At 39.2% G+C, this 26,067-nt stretch overlaps 1 pseudogene; it reads left to right on the top strand.

The window, feature by feature from the left end:
• LOC148034854 (threonine synthase, chloroplastic-like) lies at nt 1-21,112 on the top strand (annotated as a pseudogene).
• Nucleotides 21,113-26,067: the final 4,955 nt, after the last annotated feature.

Here is a 26,067-nt window from a genome sequence, read left to right as displayed (position 1 = left end):
ATGGTATCAGAGCGCACAAATACACCTGAGCTGGAGGAGAAGGAATGGATGCTCTCCATCAAGGGCATGCTCGACGCCTGCTTGTGCGGGCCGTGGGACTCCTCACCCTACAATTTTTCATGGCTTGAACTGGCGGTGGAAGAATGTTAGGACTTGACGCTGGCATTGGGAAGCCTACTCTGAGTGGTGGAAGAATTGATTTTCTAACAAGGCAAGATAGTCAAGTGCCATGGTCTACAGCTGATGGGCTGCTACCTTCAGAAGAATCCAATACACAGTTTGTGGAAGGGTTACTTGCAGATTGCACATGTAGAGAAGCAGCTCATGTATTTCGCCCTTTCGTTGGATTCAAAGAAGTACGTCTTGTGTGCAAAGAAGCAAAACGTCTTGGCGGTATAGGGGAAGTCATTTTGATTATGCCTGCTACAAATATGGAAGGGACAGAGATTTTTACTACTGCAGGTGGAGTAGGAGTAGGCCAAGAAGATGGTCAAGAACCAACTCTAGATCTCGTGTGCGGAGCAGGAGCAGAGGTGTAAGAAGCTGGGAATAGTTAGAATGCTAATAATATGCCATGTCACATAGACATTGGTATATAAGGAGAGAAGTTGTAATTTTTCATATCTTTTGACAAATCAATACATTTACAATCTTTCTCTCCCATCTTGCTCTAAGCTTCCATGGCTTCCCCATCTTTCCTGTCTTTCTCTCTCCAATTCTAGTCTTTCTCTCTCCTCGTCACTCTTATTCTCTCTCTCCCTGCAGTCTTTCTCTCTCCTCTGCAGCCTTTCTCTCTTCTCTTTCTCTCTCCCTGGTTCTCTCTCTGACAAGTGGTATCAGAGCTTCAGTCTTTGATCCATTATTTTCTTCCATTTTCACTCCTATTTTCCTATTTCAAAACCAATTTCAGACAAAAATGGTACAAGACAGTGACTAGTGGAGTGTTGCAGGACAACTACAGTTAGCAAATAACTACATCTGGAGATATCCAAGGTCAGATATGGCGGATAAGGGCTTAAATGGTTGGACGTCACCAAATTTTATGCAAAATTGAAGGTGCTAGGGTAAAGGATGGTTAACCGGGCCTAGTTTGGGAACAAACTGTGGTTACTTTGAAAAGAGGGGTTTCTCTTTCCCCTTTCTTGGAGTTTCCTACAGGTTTCATGGAAGATCAGCCCTGAAGATCAGTTCATATCTCTCTAAACCCTGAGTTTCTTGGCCAAATACCACATGGAATAGATTCCTCAGCTCAAGACCTTTAGAATGAGCATATGGTTGCTCAAGCTTGCCACTGCCATGGAGCCAGAAGCAGCCCCGAAAATTGCGACGTAATTTTCGGGCTGATTCCAGCCCTGCCCTTTGCTCAGCTTGCTTCTCCTCAGCTCTGGCACTCTTCTTGATCCATTTCAAACATAAATCCTCAGCAATAGTAAGATTCTCAGCCACATTCAAGGATTCCTCAGCTCTCTTGAACCCTAGGTGAACAGTCCATGGGCAGCCATGAAAGCTTCAGCCCAAGCTTCCATTTCTTGACAATTTCTTGAAGATTCTTCATCCTTTTGGCCCGTGGAATCATTTCAGCAAGGATTCTTCAACAAATTGCAAGGATTAAGCACGGGATGGCTAAAGATTGAGGATCAAGAGCTTCTATGGAGCAAAAATTTGGGGGAAACGGGTTTAATGCTTCAATTTCAAGCATTTGAAGCTTCAAGATTGGTCTCAATCATCAAATAAGCAAGCCTTATGGATTATTTTGCTAACATTGGACAACCGGGAGCCCTATCAAGCATTTCGCAAGTTATTTTCAGCCATGTCAAGGTATTTCTCTTCAATTTTTAATCTCTCTCATTAATCCAACTGCTGAGCTTAAGCCATTTGACTGAGAGATTAAAGAATTGAACATTTTCATCAAATTCTCAGCCAACCTTTGCTTGAATTCATCTATTCTTGAATGCAATGCTTGCCTAATGCATATTAGCTTCAATCAGTGAATTAAAGGCCTCAATCTGAGATTTCAGCATAACACTTGAATCTTATTGACTGAATACATTGATTGGTGCCTTTGTTTACTCTAATCCAATTGATTGGTTGATTCTCTTTTGCCTAAATTGGAAAATTGTAAAAGGGTAAGTACTAGCAATCAGTGAGTCACTGAATTGCATAGGTAAAACCCTCCTCCCATCTCAAGTTTTCTTATCTCAATCAATTGCATCTCATGAAAGGCTGAATGGATATTTTTGAATTGCATATCATGCTGATTGCTTAGCACACTAGCCTCTGCCATGTTGATATTCCCACCGAGGAAAAAGGTGGATGTCGGGGGAGATAGTGGGACAAAAGAGAGGTGACCCTCCCTCACTATCGAAGATCCTGAAGGGGTGCAACCAACCGACCCGGGGGGAACTTTGCCCACCTCCCGGTGATTCGGAGCCCGTGTAGGGAGCTTGTCCTGCCGTTTTATCCCTCACACAGGTACAGCGAGTGGAGGATTGAAGATTGAAGACTTTCCAACGACTCAAGTACCTACTGGACTAAAACAGGGTAAAACAGGGAATTTACAGGTCATCCACAGGGTATTTACAGGTGGATACAAGTACACCCTTCATTGCTGAAGCACAGGTGCAGGTACTACAGGGTACCCACAGGTCCTATATACCCCTTTGCAGGGTTTGGTAGCCATTTGAGGTTACTCTCTTGCATTACAGGGTCAAAACAGGGCACTTACAGGTCTAAACAGGGTGCAGGACTGGACAGTTCAGACTCTGAAATTCAGTTACATAATTTTCTGTCCTAAACCTGTTATAGCGTGCTATAGCTCATCTTGAAGAGGGCATTTTTAGCTTCGATTCGCATAAAAAAGTTCTGCAATCGGAGTTTTCTAGCCAAAGTTATAGCCGTTTTACTGACAGGGGGTACTGCAGGACTGCACTAGTATGGCAAGACATAAAGGCAAAAATAAGGTCTAGGAGGATTATGCACAGCAAATCAGGGATTCCATGATGAAAAGTACACTTCAAGAGAAGCTTTAAGAGTTTCAACAACAAGGAGAAATTAGAATACTCAATGATACTTTGTGTGCTCATGAACTAAGGCATAGAGAGCGACATGAGGCCATGTTGTCAAGAATGGATCAAATGGTTCAATCTACTGATCAAACCAAGGCTCTTATGGAAAAGTTAGTATTATCCAATGACCAACTTTCGACACAAATCTCTAAACTCATACAATTGCAAGTGGCATCAAAAGAAGTTAATGAGAAGGCTTGTTCAAACAGTGATCCTTCAGTCCTACTTCAGCCATCCAACCAAAATGGTCATGGAGATGGGATCATTGGAAGAAGAGGCATACCAAATAGTCAGTATGAAGTAGGAGAAGCTTCACAAAGGTACGATGACTATTTGGGCAGTTTGAATGGAGCCAATACTCAAACTTTTGGACTGCATACTCAGAATTTCAGGGGTGCCTTACCAACAGGAAGATTACATGGTAATTCTCAGCCACCTGTTGGAAGATTTCAGTCTCAATTTGGGGGTTCTGTACTTAGAAATCCTGATCAGCCAATTTTGGGACAGCAACCCTTTCATGATAGAGAATTCAAGGACAAAATTGTTTTATCCAAATTCAATGGCCAGTCATCTTCACCATCAGAATTAGAGGAATGGACCTCTAAGATGGAGTCCTATTTTGACATATTTCCTAAAACTGATGATATGAAGATACATTTTGCCTCCTTGCACTTAGAAGGATTTGCCCACACTTGGTGGAGGTATATCAAAAAAGAGAATGTACTTATTGAGAATTGGAAAGCTTTCAAGGCACTTATGGCTGAAGTCTTTGTTTCACCTCTTGAAAAAGAGAAGTTAGAACGAAGATGATATGGTTTGGAACAAAGGGGCCTAAGTGTAAGAGAATATACAAACCAATTCCTCAACTTGACCATGTATGTGGAAAACATCAGTGATGAGGCCAAGTTACACAAGTTTATGTATGGTTTAGAACCATCCTTGTCAGCTGATGTTATGGCGCAGAATCCTACTTCACTTTTCAAGGCTATTGAGCTTACAGAGCATTATGGAAGGAAGTATAGGAAAGAGTCTTCATTTCAGCCAAGTTATGGACAGCCAAGGACTGTTTTAAAGAAAGGGCAAGTTGGTAACAATTATGGCAGCAATCATATGCCTAGTGGGAGCTTACGGATACCAACTTATCCTCCATTTAATGCTTCTAGGCTTCAAAGCAATTTCAGGACAGCAAACAGTCCAAAGATTGAATTTAAGCAAGGTGACAATAAGCCTAAGTCCACTTCAGCCAATACAAATTCCAAAAATATTCCCATGGATCTTTACAAGGAAAGAAAGGACAAAGGCTTATGCTTCAAGTGTGGAGAAAAGTATACGCCTGACCATGCTTCAAAGTGTGTATACAAAAATGCCAAGCCAAAGTTTCAGAGTATGCTAGTTCTTGAGGACTTTGAAAATGACATAGATGAAGTTAATGCAGTCACAATCAATGCTGAAAATGAAGATTTCGAGGATGATGGTGGACATGAGTACTTTTATGATCCATCAGACTCTTTTCCTTTTGATCCAGGCGGTGATATTCCATTTGATCCTGGTGGATTTTGTAATGAGTTGCCTGCTGCCACTAATTGTTCTATCTCTATGGATGCTTGGACGGGATCTAAGAGCCCTAATACACTTCGTATGAAGGGAAGCATATGTGGAAAGCCAGTGTTCATCTTGATAGATAGTGGCAGTACTCACAGTTTTGTCAATAAATCTATTATGTACAAGTTGAATTGTGTTCCCACCGACTTACAGCAGCCCATTCGAGTACAAGTGGCTAATGGTGAAGAGGAAACCAGCACACAGATCTGCCCACAGGTTTCTTTGCAGATGGCTGAAAATTTTGAAGTCAAAGTAAACCTGATCACTTTGGAAATGGGGCCCATAGATATTGTACTTGGTTGTGATTGGTTGATGACCTTAGGCAAGATTACTATGGATTTCTCATAGTTATATATGGAGTTTTTCTCCAATGGACAGCTCATCCGTTTACAGGGAATCCCTAGTAGATCTGATTTTCAGCTTATCACCATTCAACAACTCAAGAAAGAGTACAAGAAGCGCTTACAGATATTTGTATTGCATTTGAACAAAGAAACACAGGATCAGCCCAATAATTCAGTAAAACATCCAGCCTTGACAGCTCTTCTTGAGGAGTATAGTGATTTATTTGAAGTACCTACTTCATTGCCTCCTAAGAGAGCGGTGGATCACCCCATTGATTTGGAACCCAACTCAAAGACAATCAATATGCCACCTTACAGACTATCAAAATGTGAACGAGAGGAAGTAGCCAAGCAAATCAAAGAGCTTCTTGAAATGGGATTCATTGAACCAAGTTCTTCACCTTATGCATCTCTAGTCCTGTTAGTCAAAAAGAAAGATGGATCTTTTAGAATGTGCATTGACTACAGGGATCTCAATAAGATAACAGTGAAGAATAGGTATCCTATACCCAGGATAGATGATTTGCTTGATGAGCTTAAGGGGGCTCGATTCTTCACGAAGATTGATTTGAGATCAGGGTATCATCAGATTCGCATGAGAGAGGGTGATGAGGTCAAGACTGCTTTTAGGACTGATCGTGGGCTCTACCATTTCTTGGTGATGCCATTCGGCCTTACAAACGCTCCAGCTACCTTTCAAAGCCTGATGAATAAGATTCTGCAACCTTTCCTCTTTTAGTTTGTCCTGGTGTTCTTTGACGACATTTTGATCTACAGCAAGACTTTACAGGATCATTTGTCGCATATGAGGAGGGTTTTTGATGTGTTGAGACATCATAGGCTCTTTGCTAAGGAGAAGAAAGAGAGAAGCATGAGAGAATGAGCAGGGAGTTGGAAGACCACGAGCAAAGACTCATGGCCCTGGTACAAAGACAAGGAGAAGGTATGGAGGAAATGAAAAGGAGAGCCAAAGAGTGGGCAGGGAAAAATGAACAAAGAGTGAAGACCTTGGTGCATCGCCTAGCTCTCGTGGAAAAAGATGAATTCCTAGTAGAAAGTAGAGTAGAGGCAGCCCAAGTGGGTTTCAATACTTAACAATAAGTTTTTCTGAATACCGTGATGGATGCCACCCACGCGGAGGAAGGGGAGTCCTTGGAGGTGGTAAAGAAGAAGCTGAGCATAGCACGCAGAATACACACAAAGGTGGATATAGGGTTCTTCTATTTGTGGGTTGCTCAAGTTTTTTGCATTCTGTGATTGATTTAGCTAAGCTTCCCATTGTGCTGATACATCTCTATGTATTGTAGAGGGACATACATGCCATAACCATCGATAGCTACATGGAACTACTTGACAATGATGAGCAAGCTCTCCTTTTCCAGCAATTCCCAAGCAACCCATTAGCATTGGCATCGACACAAGTGATAGAGATTTTCAATTCTATGTCCAAGTAATTTACAATGCAATGTCTCTATTTATCATTTCATTAGCCATTAGGAATCAACTAGAGTAAGGATATAGTACCATCATATTATGGCATCATATAAATTACTTAAATATTTTTTTAAAATAAAATTATCTACATTAAAAAAATTTCTCCACATAGAAAAAAAGCTTATATAGAAAATATTACATATCTAGGATTTTTCTCTCAACATAGGAAAAAAAACCTATAATCTCATTTAAGTACGTAATAGTTAGGAAAAGGTTGCATGTTGCACATTCGTCCTATGCAAGAATTTCATGCATCAAGAGTTGTATTTAGGGAAAAACTATCTAAACTATTAGATGTACATTATGGCCTATTTGAAATTAACTAAACAATCTATGTGTATCCTAGTTTTAAATTTAGTGTATAATTTCTACTTATAAATTCATAGAAGTAGGAATGTGCAAACTAGGAAAAATGTAACATTTCCAATTAGAGAGAAACTAGAGTAACATAAAAAATTTATTATGTAGGAAAACTATCAAATGTAGGGAAATTTCCCTATGTGGGGAAACATAGGAAAATTCCCTATGTATGGAAAATTTCTGCACACAGGAAATTTTTCCTACATATGAAAGAAGAAAAGGGTTTTTCTTATCATTTCTCTAGTTAAAAATAAATTTAGGTAGGAAAGGTAAATATTAAAAAAATGCAACATTTCGCTATATAGAAAATTTTCCCTATATAGAAAAGTTTTCTTTGAAGGGAATTTTCCCTTTCTATGTAGGAAACTTCCTATGTGATTTCCTAGTTTCTCTAATTAGGAAATATTCCATTTTCCCTAAATACTTTCCCTATTTATGTGCGTTTTTATCTATAGATTTGATAGGGGATTCCCTAGTTTTTCCTATGTAGGAAATGATTAAAAGTCCCTTATGCTTGAGCCTCAAGTATCACCTTCCATCCCAAGATACCCTCTGCGCCTGTTGTAATGCTGATTGGGGAGGTGATATTTTCACTCATAGATTGACTACCGATGGCTACGTGCTTCTCATGGGTGGTTCTTCTATCTGGAGTGCCAACAAGTAAAATTATATCACATTATGATCTAGGAATCAAACTTCTACTACAAAGTTGCTTAATTTACCACTTATTTTGATAATCAATCTTATATCACACTCACCACTTTAGGTGATGTCAATTCTGACAAACTCAAACACATTAGTTTATGTTTCCATTTTGTAAAATATTTATATTAGGAGAGCTATCTTCACATTGAGCATGTGCCTAGTTCTTACTAGATAGACATTTTCACAAAACTTGTCACTCATGAAAAATTTTGTCTCACCTCTAATGCTCCTGATTTCTATTGACATCATGTTTTGTACTTGCAACCCATTCCTTTCTATAAGGGGATAGAAAGTAGTAACTCCTTTTCTTGAAATCATTTTTAATTTGTCTTTTCTCGATTTAAGAAGGTATGTTGGAAGAATATTCAAATATCTTTTAGTGTAAGCCTTCAAAAGTGGCATCTTTCACTAATCATCCACCTTTCACATTGACCTCTTTAAGAGGCATCCTTATATACAAGCATTGCTTGTACAACAATGAACACAATCAAGTCTTTTACTTTCTTTAACTCTTGTGTTCTTATCTCCATTTTCTTAGGGTTGGTTCTAGAGTGTGAAGTAGCTCAGAGGGTTTATCTATAAGTATTCATCTATATAGCTACTTTGAAATAAGAGTCCCTAAAGTAGTGGAAACTATGGGATTGAAGGCAAGTTTTTACTTGAGCATATGCATAGATTTAGATTTTGGAATAACCCAGTACCACTTCCATTAGCAATCAAGTAGCACTTGCATCACATTTGCTCCCATAAATGTAGCAGTTTCTGTGAAAACCATGTCATCAAGGAAAGAAAGCAGCTTCTTCTCTGAAGACCATCTCACTCAATGCATTTTAAATTTCTTCAACTTGTACAACTTATTCTCACTATTTCTTCACAAATCTTTCTTGGTGAATGTACAACCACAAAAAACACTGGAGTTGTGTGCCTTTCTTGGTGGAAATCATGTGTATGTACAAAGCATTTCTTTAGCTCACCCAGCAATGTTCATCCTAATTGCAGCTTGACACAAGCCAAAATTCTGTATTCTCTTCTCAAATCTGCTCTTACTTTTAGCTTTTAAGGTTCTATGACCTACTTCAATAGTCTCTTCTTCTACTATTATTTCACCCAAGAAAGCAGCCATAGCTAGATATTGCAACTCTTGATTTCTCTCCCTTTGTGTCCATGTTTCTAAATAAGAAGCCATAATCTGCATCTATTTCAAGCCCCAAGGGTCTCCACTTGAAGCAGCAAAGCTTGCAAGATTGTGAAGATCAATCCCACATGTCACAACTAGTCAAAGATGTAGCTACAGGTAAGCTATAGCCCAATGCCATCAGCAAAATTGAAAATGGGCTCCAAACAATGGTCCGCTCACATATTCCTCCTTGAAAAATAGCATGAGGAGAGGGCACAATAGTTTGATAACATTAGTGATGATGATGATTATTGTTAGTTCACAAATAAACTTTCCAATGCATAGCGGTTCAGTAAGCCCACTCACAAGCTCGCTCGCATGTGAGGTTGCCTTTGTTTAGTATGGAAAGAGCCTTTGGTTCCATAAAACATGAAAAGAGAGGGCAATTATAGCAATGATCTCATGCTCTACAAATGTAAGATGCATGTGATGCTAAAATTAATGTTGTTATTGTATAGGGTATCCATCAAGCTACAAGCTCCACAAAAGTACCTCCAAGGACCTAAATCTATTGATGACATGTTTAGAACATCTAGCCTTAAAAAATTAAAATATTAAAGAAAATCCATATACATGTCAACTCATCATGTGGTTGACGGAAAAGATAATTGTTCCAACTCCTTTTGCTTATGGGGATCAATGTTACTTTTTGTCCTATCGTAACTTGCAAGCCTAGGATGTTGAACATGGAGATGCTTCTTTTTGTATAGCTGATATACAGCTAGTATTAAAACTTCATAGCCAAGTTTGTGATTATTGGCAATAGCCAGCACTGAACAACCACCTACATAAAGACATTTGACATTTGACTACTGCAAACAATCCTGCAAATAGTCCTCGGGGAAGTTACTATATGTATATTCTCTACATCAAGTGCGTTCAAGGCCTATTTATAAATATCCTTATCTATGAATTTTTCTTGAATAAAACATAACCATTTTCTATTCAATCTATAAATAACCCCTTTATATTATATCCCTGTGTATGTAAAAATAAAATAAAAATTGTATTTTAAAACTACCCCACAACCCCCTTCACCCCATGCTGAAGAGCAGTGGCAGCCAACAGACAAATCCGTGGAAAGAAAAACCACCCTGAGGGAGAAGAGAAGAAAAATGGTGGAAGAAGCCAAACAAAGATTGAGGGCTAACCCTATGGCACAACTGTCTGTACCCCTTCCACATGCCCAAATGACCCACCGACCAATTTTCATGCAGAGCTCATAGTCTGGGAGAGATGTGACAAAGAGAAACATCCTTTCAACTTCAGCTTCCTCATCCCCAATGCCTTGCGCAGAGTCCTTTCCCCTAGAATAGTGGACGAGGTGATCGACATCGGAAGCCAACTAAGCCAACAATGGTTGGAAGACAGAGAGAAGAATCCCACCCTCTAAGGCACTGAGGATGCCGAGTACTGGAAAAATAAGGTTTTTGAAGTGCCTTGGTGTGTGTCTAGATACGAGTGCCAACTATTGTGGTGGAGACGTATTTGCGACGACAATGTGCTGCCATGGATGGCTTTTTGTAATACCCTCCCTTTTGAGAGAAACAAACCCACATTCATGGCATATCCTCATAGGGTAGGATTAGACTTTGATGCAAACACCCATGGCCGTTACAACTTTCCCGTCATAATAATCCATGTACTACCACCTGAGCCCAAGCCCTCACTTTCACCTCCGATAGCCTAGATGCCACCACGACCCAGTTTATTGCTGACTTGTCCTCCTATCCTGATCTTGCCTTCCTTACCACATGCAACTATCTTAGGCTATTAAAAATCTTACTTAGGCAGGACCCCAACCTGGTAGAACATGGTCTTCCCCCCACTCTTTTTTGACCTTAACGACATTGATAGCTGCACGATGACCCGCCTAATAATGCAAGTTAGCCTTCTACCTTCCTTCTACCTCGCTATTCTTAAGGATATGAGTAACAGCAAATTCACTCAATGTAACCATCCATTCCTCTCCACCACCCCTCTCTAGGTCCGGTTGAATCTTTTGAAATTTTTAGATTCACTCCATCGCCTTCTGATGACAAGAACTAGCAATTAGCTACTACTCGAATCCTATACCTCAACAAGTTTTTTTTTAAAATAAAAGTAAACAAATAAAAATTTAAGGAGCCCGTGACATGTCCAAACGCAAGTCGCGGCACATAGCGCCCAGTCACTGCACCTAAGGATCCTCAAGTTTGGCACGTCCGATGGCCTCGATCGGTTGGCTCTGGTCCTAACCCCCTAACCCTTTTGCCTCCCCACTTCATGTTTAGGGTGCCCCAAGGGAAGGATATACCTAAGGAGATAAGACTCGCCTATGGTTAGGCCTGTGAACCTAAGCTACATACACCGCACCTCCCTTTGCACAAAATGGGTCCTCAAGTGTGGGACATCACCTAGGCTTACCTAGGGTTAGACCCAACTCCCTGTTCCACCAACATGAGCACAGAGCACCGCACGGCAAGGTAGACACTTCCCTTAGGTCGAGCACTTTCTCCTTCCAGGTACAATAGGATGCTACAAACCACCAACTTCGGAGGCCCTTATCATCCAGTTGACACACCTTGGGTTCTCTATCCAAATCATTACCAACTCATCCCAATCAAATGAGTCCACATGCGGCCCCATCACCCCCCCAGCCTAGCCCAGAACCCACCCTTCCACAACAAAGACCGCGAACTGCCATGGGATTTGCACCCGTCTCGAAGGGGAGTAATGTTAACCTCAGTTCGAATGGTAGAAATATGAAGCAAAAAGGACAAAAAGAAAAGAAAAATAGAAAAGGTACAGAGGCGGCCAATAAAATCTAAGCTACGGAAAAAACACAATTTTAAATAGAAGGTGCCTCAAAAAACTCAAAAAACTCTTGTAAAAGAGCACCAATCTCCCTTTTGTGCCATTTGTAAAAGAATAGACGGGTGTAGCTTAAGGCATGAGGCAAGAAAAGGGAAATAGGAAAAATGACCTTGCCACAAAGTCCAGCCATGTAAAAAGGAATGGGTGCCCATGGGATTTTAGGGCTTGTATATACAATTCAAAAAGTGAATGGAAGGTCATTCTTTGGTGTGTGGCTAACAAGAGACCTCTCTCCTTGTCTTCTTCTCTTCTCTTATTTGTGTGTGTGTGTGTGTGTGATATAGAGATAGGTACAGAGAGAGGGAGATTGAGAGGGTGAGGGAGTGAGCATGTGGGAGTGAGGAATCAAGAGGGTGAAGCTCTTCACCGTTCTTCCTTCTCTTCTTCTCTTCTCTTCTCTTTTCTTGCTCGCGCACGGATATGGTTGATGGAGCTTGAAGGAGGAGGCTTGAGGATGCTTGAGCTAGCATCTAGGATCATGGAGCTACCAGTGTGTGTGAAGGAGGAGGCAACTCATTTTTGCATCGAGGAAAGCTCACTACATTCATAGGTTTGGAGGCATGTCAGCTAGGTGAGAAGTAGCCACTAGAGCTTGCTTGGAATGCTTAAACAATAAGTAGTCCATGGGTCTTGGCCGTCAAGCGAGAGCTCTCACAATCACTTTCTTGAGTGAATGCCTTCCTTAATAGGCCATCATTTGAGGAGGAGATAAAGGAAATGATATTCCTTATGAATAAAAAATAAGATACTTGGTACTCATAGTCTAGGAAATATGGAAATTTTGTATCTTAAGCTTCACTTTAGTGGTCACATTAACCACTCCACTAGATAACTAATGATGAGCAAACAAATCCTCCAATGGATGTCTTCCAAACTAGGTGACTTAATGGATGAGAATTTGATAAACTAGAAAATGATCTTAAATAGGCCTTGTATTCTGGTAATAGCTTTACTTCTTAATATTCTAGTATATCATGTGTCTAAAGCCAAGGGAAGGGCTTCTTTATCGACTTTCAAAGAATAACACTAGTGCCTCAGTCATGACATTTTTTGTACTCACTCTGTAGAAGTTAAAGTCACTTCCTTAAGTTTATGTCCATAACCAATCTCTAGATATTAATATTGAAAAAATAATGACTATATCCAAGGAACTTCAGAATAAATAGTCATATGATAAGCCACTATTTGCCTAGTTTCGAGGAAGGGACTAGCAATGGCTTTGTTTATTTCAACCATCTACATAGAATCATTCAATTCACATCATAAATAGTAAGATTTTTTATATTTGGTGGTACCTATTTATTAAACAAACAAATTGTGAAGCTAGATATATATTATCATGGAAAGTATGACCATAGGCTATTGCTATCAAATATATTTAGCTTGTTACAATACCTTCATTCTCAAAAATCCAAAGCCAATGAATAGTGTTGCATCATTAACTTGCCACCACAGATTAAACTAAAAATATATAAAGAAATAAAAAAAAAGAAATTAGATCCTCTGTGATTTCTAGAGTGGGGCCTATTTCATCTAGAGGGCCCAAGATTAGAATACATCCACATCACCCTAAATCTCAACATGTGAAGAATAAACACAACCACCTTGATGGTCCTTGCACATAACCTTTTGCAGGACCAAAACACCTTAGTATGGTGACTACTTTCTTAATGTTTCTAAGAAATATTCAATTAAAATTTTTAGTCCTAATTGGCCTAGTAATTGCACATGTATGATTTTTTTTCATTGAGGATAGTGGCAGTCAGTGTGATTGATAAGAACATCCTAATCAAGAGGGGTTCTTATTGAGACTACACCTACAGTTTACCATGAAATGTACTAGGCATGCCACTAGGAATCTTTGCAACACATGTATCATGTTATTTTTTGTGCCTCTCTCACATCTATGAGATTCTAGCTCGTCAATTCCTATGCCTTTTGTTAGATGTTGTATCATTGTATGTAGTGATTTGAAATAGGAAGAAAATGAATGTAAGATGGACTCGATGTCAAGATTGTGGGAGAGAAGGAAGGAGTCTCAATTGTAGCTTTCTCACTTACACAATGGGGGAATACACACAAAGGTGGAGGCTGAAAACAGTTTTCCTCTTCTTAGTTGTATAAGCCAAAAAGAACTCTAGTACAAAGAAATAGAAGAACCCTATATATGGGTCTCAAACAAAACTCAACTAACTAAGGTGGCATACTAACTGAGCCACGAACTAGAGTAGATAAGGATAGCTTTCATCTAGCTATTATTCATGGGCGGTGTACCAACTGCATCTGGAGCTAACAAGTCGGTGACATAAATGCACAACGGTCACCCTGGCATATCACGAGTGGATCTCGATATCTCAACACTCCCCCTCGAGCTCAATCCCAATTCGTGCACACCAAGCAGGTCTCTGAACTTGCGCATCTTCTCTGCGCCCAATGCCTTTGTGAATATGTCAGCTACCTGATCCTCTGTGCTGACTTAAACTAGATCAATAAGACCTAGTAAAACCGTCTCCCGCACATAGTGATAATGCACCTCAATGTGCTTTGTTCTAGCATGATAGATCAGGTTATTTGCCAAGTGTGTTCTGCTCATGTTGTCACAATAAATGACAACTTGCCCATCTGTAGGCTGATGCATATCATAAAGTAGCTTATGCAACCAAGCTACCTCACATGCAGCCATTGCTGCACCCCTATACTCAGCCTCTGTGCTCGACAAGGCAACTGTAGGCTGTTTCTTGCTGCTCCAAGTGACTCCAGCACTCCCAAAAGAGAACACATATCCACTGGTAGATCGTCTATTAAGAATACTACCAGCCCAATCAGCATCAGTGTATCCATGCAACTGTATCTGAACCCCAGTCTCATAAAGTAGTCCATATTGCAATGTGGACTTCACATACCTGAGTATGCGTCTACCCGCATCCAAATGCGATTTCCTTGGAGCCTGCATAAACTGACTTACCAATCCAACAACATAGCTCAAATCTGGCATGGTAATAGTCATATAAATCAAACTTCCTACTATGCGTATGTACATAGTAGGGTCCTCCAGAAGCTCACCTGCATTTGTGCTCAGCTTCACATTCTGCTCCAAAGGAAATAAAATAGGCTTACAGCCTGTCATCCCATATTTGGATAGCATGTCCAATCCATACTGCCTCTGCAAGAGCCGTATCCCACTTGGTGATCTAATCACCTCAATGCCCAAGAAATAATGCAGCTCTCCCAAATCCTTCATCTCAAACTTCTGCTTCAATAGCATTTTCACATGAAGGATATCTTCATCACTATCACCTGTCATAATCAAATCATCAACATAAATGACAAGTAGCATAATAGCTTTCTCTGTTTTCTCACATAAAGTGAGAAATTTGCCTTGGAAATCTGAAAGCCAATAGTGACAAGATACTGTCCTATCTTGTCAGACCATGCTCTAGGTACTTGCTTCAAGCCATACAAGGCTTTCTTCAACTTGCAAACAAACTCAGGATCAACAGCATGCACATCACCTGGTGGCTGCTCCATATAGACCTCTTCTTGCAAATCACCATGCAAGAAGGCATTCTTTACATCCATTTGATGCAAAGACCATCCCTTTGATGCAGCCATAGCAATGACTGCTCTTACGGTTTCCATCCTTGCAACCAGACTGAATGTTTCTTCATAATCAATGCCATATGTTTGTGCATACCCCTTGACTACTAATCTTGCCTTGTATCTATTCAGAGAACCATTTGCATTGTGTTTCACCTTATAAACCCACTTACAACCAATTGCATTCTTATCTTTAGGCAAAGGTACCAATTTCCATGTAGCATTTGCTTCCAAGGCATCCATTTCTTCATCCATGGCTTTTTCCCATGTTTCTTTTCCCATGGCTTGCTCAAAAGAAGTGGGTTCTGATTCCTGTATCACTTTGACCATATAGGTATAGTGAATGGCTGTAAATCCATCATATTTCAGCCTATCCACAGGATACCTAGCTCTGGTAGACCTGCGCAAAGTACGTTCACTGCCAGGTGCTCTCAAAACATCCCTGGTCTTCCTTACTCCAAGTGTAACAATAGAAGGAATACCCAACTCATCATCAATGCTCTGTTTTGAGCCACTCGATTCACCATATAGGTATAGTGAATGGCTGTAAATCCATCATATTTCAGCCTATCCACAGGATACCTAGCTCTGGTAGACCTGCGCAAAGTACGTTCACTGCCAGGTGCTCTCAAAACATCCCTGGTCTTCCTTACTCCAAGTGTAACAATAGAAGGAATACCCAACTCATCATCAATGCTCTGTTTTGAGCCACTCGATTCACCATCCACATAAGAGTGACCTGCATTCACATCAAGCATGGGCTGATCTACCTTCTCTTTTCCTTTTCATGAAACCTGCATACCACTATCTACATTGTTTTGAGGAGATTTTCTTGATCTCAATCTGCCTGTCCATGGCGAAGAATGTGAACCACTGCTAGAGGACACTCTAGGTCCACTAATATTTTGTGACTGCTACTGTGAATTCTATGCAGCATTACCATTTTGTGCATCTACATCATCAATCACATTTACTGGTTTATACCAGCTACTCATCTCATCAAAAATAACATCTCTGCTCACTATAAACTTTCGAGTGGAAGGGTTATAGCATCTATACTCTTTCTGCTGCAAAGAGTAACCAATAAAGATGCACTTCTCAGATTTTGGATCTCAACTCATCTGGCACATGAACATAGGCAATGCAACCAAAAATATTCAAATGAGAAATATCTGGTTTCCTACCAGTATACCTCTCCTCTGGAGTCATCCCATGTATTCCTGCAGTGGGAGTCCTCTTCATTATGTAGACTGCTGTAGCAACTGCTTCAACCCAGTAAAAATCTGGCAAGTCTTTTTCGTTGAGCATGGCACAAGATACCTCTCCAATATGCATGTTTCTCCTTTTTGAAATTCCATTTTGTTGTGGGGTATGACTGCATGAATATTGCTGCTTTATGCTATGCTCTTGCAGGAACCTTCCAAACTCATTTGAGAGGCACTCTCCCTCTCCATCTGACCTTAGGCATTTTATTTGCAGGCCTGCTTCTTTTTCAACCATAGCTTTAAGAGTTTTGAAATGCCCAAACACTTCACTTTTCTTTTTCATAAAATACACCCAAACTTTTCTGCTATAGTCATCAATAAAAGTGACAAAATAATGATAGCCTCCAATAGATGTAGCTTTAGTAGTCCACACATTAGAGTGGATTAATTCCAATGGCTTCTTACTCTCTTGAACATGTCTAGCAAATGGTTTCCTTGCCTATTTTCCATATTGACAGGCTTCACATACCTTATGCATTTCTGCAACCTTGAATTTAGGCAATCCTGCAACAATATTTTGGGCTTGCATTGATTTAAGTCGTTGTACATTAACATGACCAATGCGTTTATGCCAGATATCAATATCTGCAACTACACCGATCCCATGTGCAAATATTGCTGCACTCAATTCAGGCATGTCTGCATCCAACGTAAACATTCTACCCTTCTTCTTTGCTTTTGCTATCAAGCGACCTTTATTTTTCATATCCTCAACAAAGTATCCATGAGAATTAAATCTGACCTGCAAACCCTGCTCAACCATTTGACCAACAAAAACCAGGTTCTTGGTGATATTCGGGACATGAAATACATCCGACAGGTATTTCTTTTTCCCATCCTACATAGACAAAGGAATTTTTCCAATCTACACAGTAGGATGTGCAGTATCATCATCAGTCTCCACATAATCCTGGTTTTTCCATTTTCCTTGCATCCTGCATCCATTCTGCATGACCTGTCATGTGGTTTGATGCACCTCAGTCAACATACCACACATCGTTGCTTTCTTCTGCACTTGTCAAAGAATTGGTAATGTGCTGCACCATAAACAAATGCTCATTTCTGTCATCACCCTGTCTACTAGAAGATGCATAATTCCCTTGTTGCAGTTTTCCATTCATGATGTCATTTTGCTTTTTATAGCAGTCTTTAGCCATATGACCCATTTTACCACAGTAGTAGCATTCAACATTGTTGTTTGCATTTTGGCCTCTTTGCTATCCACCACGACCTCTTTGGCTCCCCCTGCCTCTAGAGTTATCACGTCCTCCTCCATAGGACTGGTTTTCTGGAGTTTGTTACATATTCTGATTTCTACCACGGCCTCCAAATCGGCCTCCTCTACCTCTGCCTCTATCTCTTCCAGTATTTGAGTAGAAAACAACTTCTTTTAAAGTTCCTCCTGAAGAAGATGCACCACCATTTCTCTGCTCCTCAGAAATTAGAAGAGCAATCAACTCCTCAAAATCAGGAAATCTTTCACGGACGGAAATCGATGTTCGGAACTATGCATAATCCTTTCCTAGACCATTCAAGGTCACAGAAACTAAATCATCTTTCACTGGCGACCCAATGGAAGCAAGTGCATCTGCAATCTTCTTCACCTTCATGTGGTAGTCATTGATGCTCATACTTTCTCTTTGCACATTGTGCAACTCTTGCTTGAGCTACATTTTCCTGGCTTGCGTATTTGTGCTATACATTTTTGACAAAGTATCCCATGCCTCCTTTGGCGTACTTGCATCCTGAATATGCACAATCATAAAGCCTGAAATACTGATAGACAGCCAGTACATAACTTTCCTGGCTCTCTCATGCCATCCTTTAAATGCCTGCATTTGCTGTTGATTGGGAACATAAGGAAGAACTGGTTCTTCTTCATTTCCTGTAACGAATTTCCAATATCCTTTTCCCATAAGGAAATTTGTCATTCTAAACTTCCATGCTTGGAAGTTGTTCTTGTCAAGCTTTTCAATGACAATCTGTGAAAGAGAATCAGACGCCATTACAGAACACTGCAAAAAATTCTGTCACTGCAAAAAACACAGCTTCAGCCTCACAAGGGCAAATCTGCAAAAGTGACGAAAGTGGTATTTGACCACACAGTCACTTCCTAGTGACGATTTTGCATCAACAGGCAACAAGGATGATTCTGTAACTCCCAATGTCTTTGCGCATAGGCATACGATGCAATTTCTACAGTAACTTTTCACCGACCTGTAGAACAGTGGTCGCACAGCAAAAAACAGGGCCTTTTCCTGAGTGCGTGCAGATAACTTCCGCCTCCAAAACAGGCACCGAAACTTCCGCCCGCAGCATATACTGCCCTCTTGCTACACCGCGAAGGGTCTCTCAATCTGAGACAATGCACTCTTGCATTTTCCGGCTGTGCTACCTGTAGAGACTTGCTCCCAAACTCAAAAAATAAAAGCAACACTGGTCCTCTTACCAGAACACCACGAACTTGGTTTGCTTTCTTGAGCTCCTTACCACGAATTAGGCTCTGATACCATGTCAAGATTGTGGGAGAGAAGGAAGGAGTCTCACTTGTAGCTTTCTCACTTACACAATGGGGAAATACACATAAAGGTGGAGGCTGAAAACAGTTTTCCTCTTCTTAGTTGTGTAAGCCAAAAAGAACTCTAGTAGAAAGAAATAGAAGAACCCTATATATGGGTCTCAAACCAAACTCAACTAACTAAGGTGGCATACTAACTGAGCCAGAACTAGAGTAGATAAGGATAACTGTCATCTAGCTATTATTCATGGGCGGTGTACCAATCGCATCTGTAGCTAACAAGTCGGTGACATAAATGCACAACGGTCACCCTGGCATATCACGAGTGGAGCTCGATATCTCAACACTCGAGAGATGTGAAACTTGTAAAGCAAAACAAATAGCTAGAAATGCAACAAGTTTTTAGTGTAAAGGCTTCTTTTATCACAATAATGAGTTAGTGGGATGGTCTATTTTTTCCCCATTCTGATGGGTGCATTGATGGTTGATACACTCTTGAAATAATTTCATGCATTAGGGCCACTAAAATAAAATTTTCCCTTGCTCATGTTTCAATGCATGTGTAGGATGTACTTGCATTTAGTATAGCTTTGGGAGTACTCAGAAGAATTTCCAATGCAAGTTTGTAGCTACTACAAACTCCATTCAAAGGTCATTCACTTTCTTTACTAGGGTGTGCAATGGTAAATCACAACTAAAGTATTATGCTTTTGTTCGCATGAGACTTTTTTGCCATTCAAAGCTGAACTAGTAAGAAGAGTTAGCAAATAGTATTTTTTGACAAATTTTTTTAGCTAGTAAGAAGAGTTAGCGAATAGTATTTTTTGACAATTCTTTTAAGCTAAACTAGTAAATAGAGGTGGATTCTTAACACAACACTATTCGTGAGATCTGCTAACCCATGGAGGCTCACCTCTTCCACTTTGGCCTCTAGGAAAAAGAAGGCAACTGACAACATCTTTGACAATGCATGCCACCATGGTTTGTTTGAGCCACCTACTACCTTCTCTGCCAAGTAAGTTCCTTTCATCCCATATGACCCTGTCGACGAGGGGTATTTGTTGGACGAGGTCATTTAAAAAATCAAGGATGGTTTGGTTCTTGATGTTGAGCATGATATGGAGGCCCTAAGGAATATGATGTGAAGTATTTGAACTTTGTTTGATTTCTATGTTAGTAAAACTACTTGGCCATTTTGGATCAAGTGCTTGGAGTAAGGAAAATTGTGTACTTCCTGAGATGGACAGATGATATTGTAAATGCTTTTCAAGGGAATTTGAATTTGTTCCATGCATAGCAATTGGACAATGAGATGTTGAATTTGAATGACTTGTGGGTGAAGTAGTGTGGTATCACTCACACGGGGAGTTTTAAGAATCTTGGCATGATGGTCTTGTTGAGTCAAGAGAAGAGGTTAAGGAAAATGAATAATCTTCTCATTGATGTCAACTATGCATCAACTATTGATATATCTGTAACACTTTCAACTTATTTTGATGCACTTGGCATTCCTCCTATTGTGTTTTTTCCAGCAAACAAAATCTAAATTGCCCACTTGGTGCAACAAATTGCCAATGGGGTAGTCTTATTGAGCCTGGACACCAATTTTGATAGGTGCATGCATCTAATTTGAGAAGTGATAGAAGCAATGCCCATGTACTTGGCTAATTCTTTATAAAGCCTTCACTTGGAAGGCCAGAAAACTATAGCCATAGAGATTTTAAGTGGGACATTCCTCATTGGGTTATTATACATCAAAGCAATCATGGGAACATCTATGCATTCTGTTAGGGGTTTGCTAAGTGCAAAGAACTTGGCTTGACTAATCGAATTCCCAAGCTAGTTGGTGCACAATCCGCAACAACAAATGCCAATCCAGTGCATCTTTGGCTAATACGATAGAAGTGTTTACTGCCCATACACTTGCATGGCAGTATCTGCCTTGATGAAGTTGCAAGAGAAGAATGTAATTGGGCCCGACCAATCATACTATTGTTATGAGTGCAGTTAATGGCCTGATGTTCAGTCATTCCAAAATTGCTTACCAATTGAAGGAGATACCAAAGTTGCAATTAAAGTATGCTACCCTCCCAATTGAAATAAAGATTAGTTTAGGGTCTCTCTCATAGGCACATTTTTGAGAAGGAAACTAACCTAGAGTTTCAATATTTTGAGGTTATTTGCACATTTCATGTTGACAAGTGGAATGTGCAACCACTATTTCTATGGTAAATCACATCTCTCATTTTGATAAGATCATGGTGTCTCAGATTTATCTTTATCATGCAAAAGAAAAACTCATGGGTTGGAATTTAGAATATCTCTGATGTTGTGTAACAAGGACAGGCTGATCATGGAATTTTGCATATCTCTGACATTGTGTAATAAGGACAAGCTCATCATTATGATATCCATGAGTTTGTTCTTATGTCTCCTATTATAAGATTTGTACTTCTTTATTATCTTTTACCACTTCTTGACCTTCTGAGTTAGACCATGATTGTATCTCTGATGTTTTGAGCTTTATAGGTTTGAGTGCTAAGTCAGCTACTACTATGGAGCTTACAGGACACCTATGAAATGGGTGCTAATGGACTATGGCATAGGCACATTTTGGAGTAACAAACTGACCCAAAGTGCTAGTGTCTCTGAGGTCACATGCACATTTCATTTTGACAGGTGCAATGTGCAACCTCAGTGTTTTTGTGGTAAATTTCATCTTCCATATTTTGACAAATGGCACAGTTTTCTTTGGAGTTATCTTTATGCTACACAAGAATTAAGCTTTATGGACTGGAATTTTGTGGATCTTTGATCTTATGTACTAGTAATAGTGAAAGTAGTAGGCACTTTTATTTTCTAATAAAACACTAGACATCATCTCCTATTGCCATGCCTTGTGAGGGATGTGTGAATTGTTGTAAGGTCAAGTTGATCATTAAGGTACCCACAATTTTTTTCATATGTCTCTTGTAATAGGTTTTGACCACAATGAAGATTATTGTAATGATGAAGGCCTTGATTGATGCCCTTTGTTGGTGGTCATTGAATGCAATGGAGAGTGTCAAAACTATTACTCACATTTGAAGCTTACTTAAATATTCATGATATGTATGGAAGATGCCATGTAGATGTTCTTTGCAATATGTCCTCCATTTGTATGCTTTTATTCAGATGTAACTTATTAATGTTATGCCAGGTGAAGTAGAGAAAATCTCTTTGAAGAAGCCTAAATCTCAAGTACTCATAATGAAGGTTTTGTGGAGAATCTCCAAGATACAATTGGTTCTAATTAATACATGGAAAAGATTCAGGAAGCTACCAGATAGTTTGTGACTTTATTGAGACTTTTTTTTTACTTGCTAAATTATCCTTGTAATCTTTATCCTTGTAGCATTGGTGTTTTTATTTTCTTCTAAAGTGGTATAACTCAAACATGAAGAGTGAATAAACATGAAGATTAACAATTTGAAAAGGTTCATTGTCTTGTGTGTACGATACATACCTTATTACATCTATGCCTCCATATTTCATGTGTATTTTTAGAGTGATGTGTAGTGTGTTTCACAAGACTGTGTGTAAACATAAGGAGCATTTGCAACTAGTAGCTTTCGTTTTATGCATGTGTGCAAACATGCATTAGTCTATTCATTCTATATCCTTGTGCTCATGTTGATGGATTATGCATAAGGTTTTATAACTATTATAAATTTTTGCCAAGATGTCACTAGATTCAAGGCATGGATAAGCTTTAAAACTGGATGAAGTTGTTTTAGGAAAAATTGAATATGTAAGCCTACATCTCTTTCAGAAAACTTCAACTTCATATCCTCCTAGTTGAGAGGACAAGAACTTAATACATCATGTGTGATGTATGCTAGTATATATACTTATTTATCTCAGGTATTTTTCACGTTCCTCATATCTTGTTGTCAACTTAATTTTGTGGGGAAGATACTAGTGTGAAGACCGACAAAATCATAGGAAGAATGGATTGTTATTCCAAACAAAAAATGGGATATATCTATAAAGCCTTGAAAGCTTCTACATGAGACATGATGGTTGGATTGTTGATTAAAAAGATGTAATGCTACATGGAGAAGGAGATTTTGCAGCCTAGATTCCACACTAAACCTGCTCATAAAAAAATTCATGGAGCATTGTATGGACTATGGAAAATGGTGACCTATCTCACCATCATTTCTTAAGTAGTGGATTAGATTTGTAAATATGTAGATCTAAGTTAATTCTTAAAAGTTTTTGCAGTCAAATGCCTCGAGTAAGTTACTCATGAATATATGTGTGCATCACGTGGGTTTAAAATAAGGTAGTTTTAAAATACCATTTTTATTTTATTTTTACATACATAGGGATATAATATAAAGGGGTTATTTACAGATTGAATAGAAAATGGTTATGTTTTATTCAAGAAAAATTCATAGATAAGGATATTTATAAATAGGCCTTGAACGCACGTGATGTAGAGAATATACATATAGTAACTTCCCCGAGGACTATTTGCAGGATTGTTTGCAACAGTCAAATGTCAAATGTCTTTATGTAGGTGGTTGTTCAGTGCTGGCTATTGCCAATAATCACAAACTTGGCCGTGAAGTTTTAATACTAGCTGTATATCAGCTATACAAAAAGAAGCATCTCCATGTTCAACATCCTAGGCTTGCAAGTTACGATAGGACAAAAAGTAACATTGATCCCCATAAGTAAAAGGAGTTGGAACAATTATCTTTTCCGTCAACCACATGATGAGTTGACATGTATATGGATTTTCTTTAATATTTTAATTTTGTAAGGCTAGATGTCACTACAACAATTCATCGATAGATTTAGGTCCTTGGAGCTACTTTTGTGGAGCTTGTAGCTTGATGGATACCCTATACAATAACAACATTAATTTTAGCATCACATGCATCTTACGCTTGTAGAGCATGAGATCATTGCTATAATTGCCCTATCTTTTCATGTTTTATGGAACCAAAGGCTCTTGCCATACTAAACAAAGGCAACCTCACATGCGATCGAGCTTGTGAGTGGGCTTACTGAACCGCTATGCATTGGAAAGGTTATTTGTGAGCTAACAATAATCATCATCATCACTAATGTTATCAAACTATTGTGCCCTCTCCTCATGCTATTTTTCAAGGAGGAATATGTGAGCGGACCATTGTTTGGAGCCCATTTTCAATTTTGCTGATGGCATTGGGCTATAGCTTACTTGTAGCTCCATCTTTGACTAGTTGTGACATGTGGGATTGATCTTCACAATCTTGCAAGCTTTGCTGCTTCAAGTGGAGACCCTTGGGGCTTGAAATAGATGCAGATTATGGCTTCTTATTTAGAAATATGGACACAAAGGGAGAGAAATCAAGAGTTGCAATATCTGGCTATGGCTGCTTTCTTGGGTGAAATAATAGTAGAAGAAGAGACTATTGAAGTAGGTCATAGAACCTTAAAAACTAAAAGTAAGAGCAGATTTGAGAAGAGAATACAGAATTTTGGCTTGTGTCAAGCTGCAAGTAGGATGAACATTGCTGGGGTGAGCTAAAGAAATGCTTTGTACCTACAGATGATTTCCACCAAGAAAGGCACACAACTCCAGTGTTTTTTGTGGTTGTACGTTCACCAAGAAAGATTTGTGAAGAAATAGTGAGAATAAGTTGTACAGGTTGAAGAAATTTAAAATGCATTGAGTGAGATAGTCTTCAGAGAAGAAGCTGCTTTCTTTCCTTGATGACATGGTTTTCGCAGAAACTGCTACATTTATGGGAGAAAATCTGATGCAAGTGCTACTTGATTGCTAATGGAAGTGGTACTGGGTTATTCCAAAACCTAAATCTATGCATATGCTCAAGTGAAAACTTGCCTTCAATCCCATAGTTTCCACTACTTTAGGGACTCTTATTTCAAGTAGCTATTGAGGAAAGAAATTCCTATGTGGATTAGTGGTTCGAGTTTTCTTACATGACCTTCCTGTGTGTTGATGGTTGTCTCCTCTGCAATTGTCTCCTATGGATTGATATTGCTAGAGCATGTGAACTTGGTTGTTGAGAGAGTGCTACTTCTTGCTGTGTGCCTTGCATATAGTGTGATACTAGAATATTGTCCTACTTGGTTGAGTCTCTTTTTAGGTATTTCTATACATTTGATGCACTTGTTGTAAGTCTTCTTTGCAGCCAAAGTTGACAGCAATTTGATTTTTTTTTAGCCTTCTATGCGGCCCATTTTCTAGCAGCATGTCGTATTTGTTTTGGTTGCTACAGGTTTTCCAGTATATCTATGTGAGTTGGCTACTATTGTTGACTCTGGTTTTTGTTAATAGTGTCCCCATTCTGAGTTTGGCTTGCTTATTTGTTCTTGATGAGCAAGTTCTATTTTTATTTGTTTCTTCACTTTCAGTGTGGGAGGTTTTGGTTGTGGGTTGCTCAAGTTTTTTGCATTTTGTGATTGATTTAGCTAAGCTTCCCATTGTGTTGATACATCTCTATGTATTGTAGAGGGACATACATGCCATAACCATCGACAGCTACATGGAACTACTCGACAATGATGAGCAAGCTCTCCTTTTCCAGCAATTCCCAAGCAACCCATTAGCATTGGCATCGACACAAGTGATAGAGATTTTCAATTCTATGTCCAAGTAATTTACAATGCAATGTCTCTGTTTATCATTTCATTAGCCATTAGGAATCAACTAGAGTAAGGATATAGTGCCACCATATTATGGCATCATATAAATTACTTAAATATTTTTTTAAAATAAAATTATCTACATTAAAAAAATTTCTCCACATAGAAAAAAAGCTTATATAGAAAATATTACATATCTAGGATTTTTCTCTTAACATAGGAAAAAAAACCTATAATCTCATTTAAGTACGTAGTAGTTAGGAAAAGGTTGCATGTTGCACATTCGTCGTACGCAAGAATTTCATTCATCAAGAGTTGTATTTAGGGAACAACTATCTAAACTATTAGATGTACATTATGGCCTATTTGAAATTAACTAAACAATCTATGTATATCCTAATCCCTATGTATGAAAATTTCTGCACATAGGAAATTTTTC

This window comes from Lygodium microphyllum, chromosome 6, assembly GCF_053477565.2.
Source record: "Lygodium microphyllum isolate KBCC chromosome 6, Lygodium_microphyllum_v1.1.10, whole genome shotgun sequence".
NCBI classification, from domain to species: Eukaryota; Viridiplantae; Streptophyta; class Polypodiopsida; order Schizaeales; family Lygodiaceae; genus Lygodium; species Lygodium microphyllum.
This window is presented reverse-complemented; position numbering and strand designations above follow the sequence as displayed.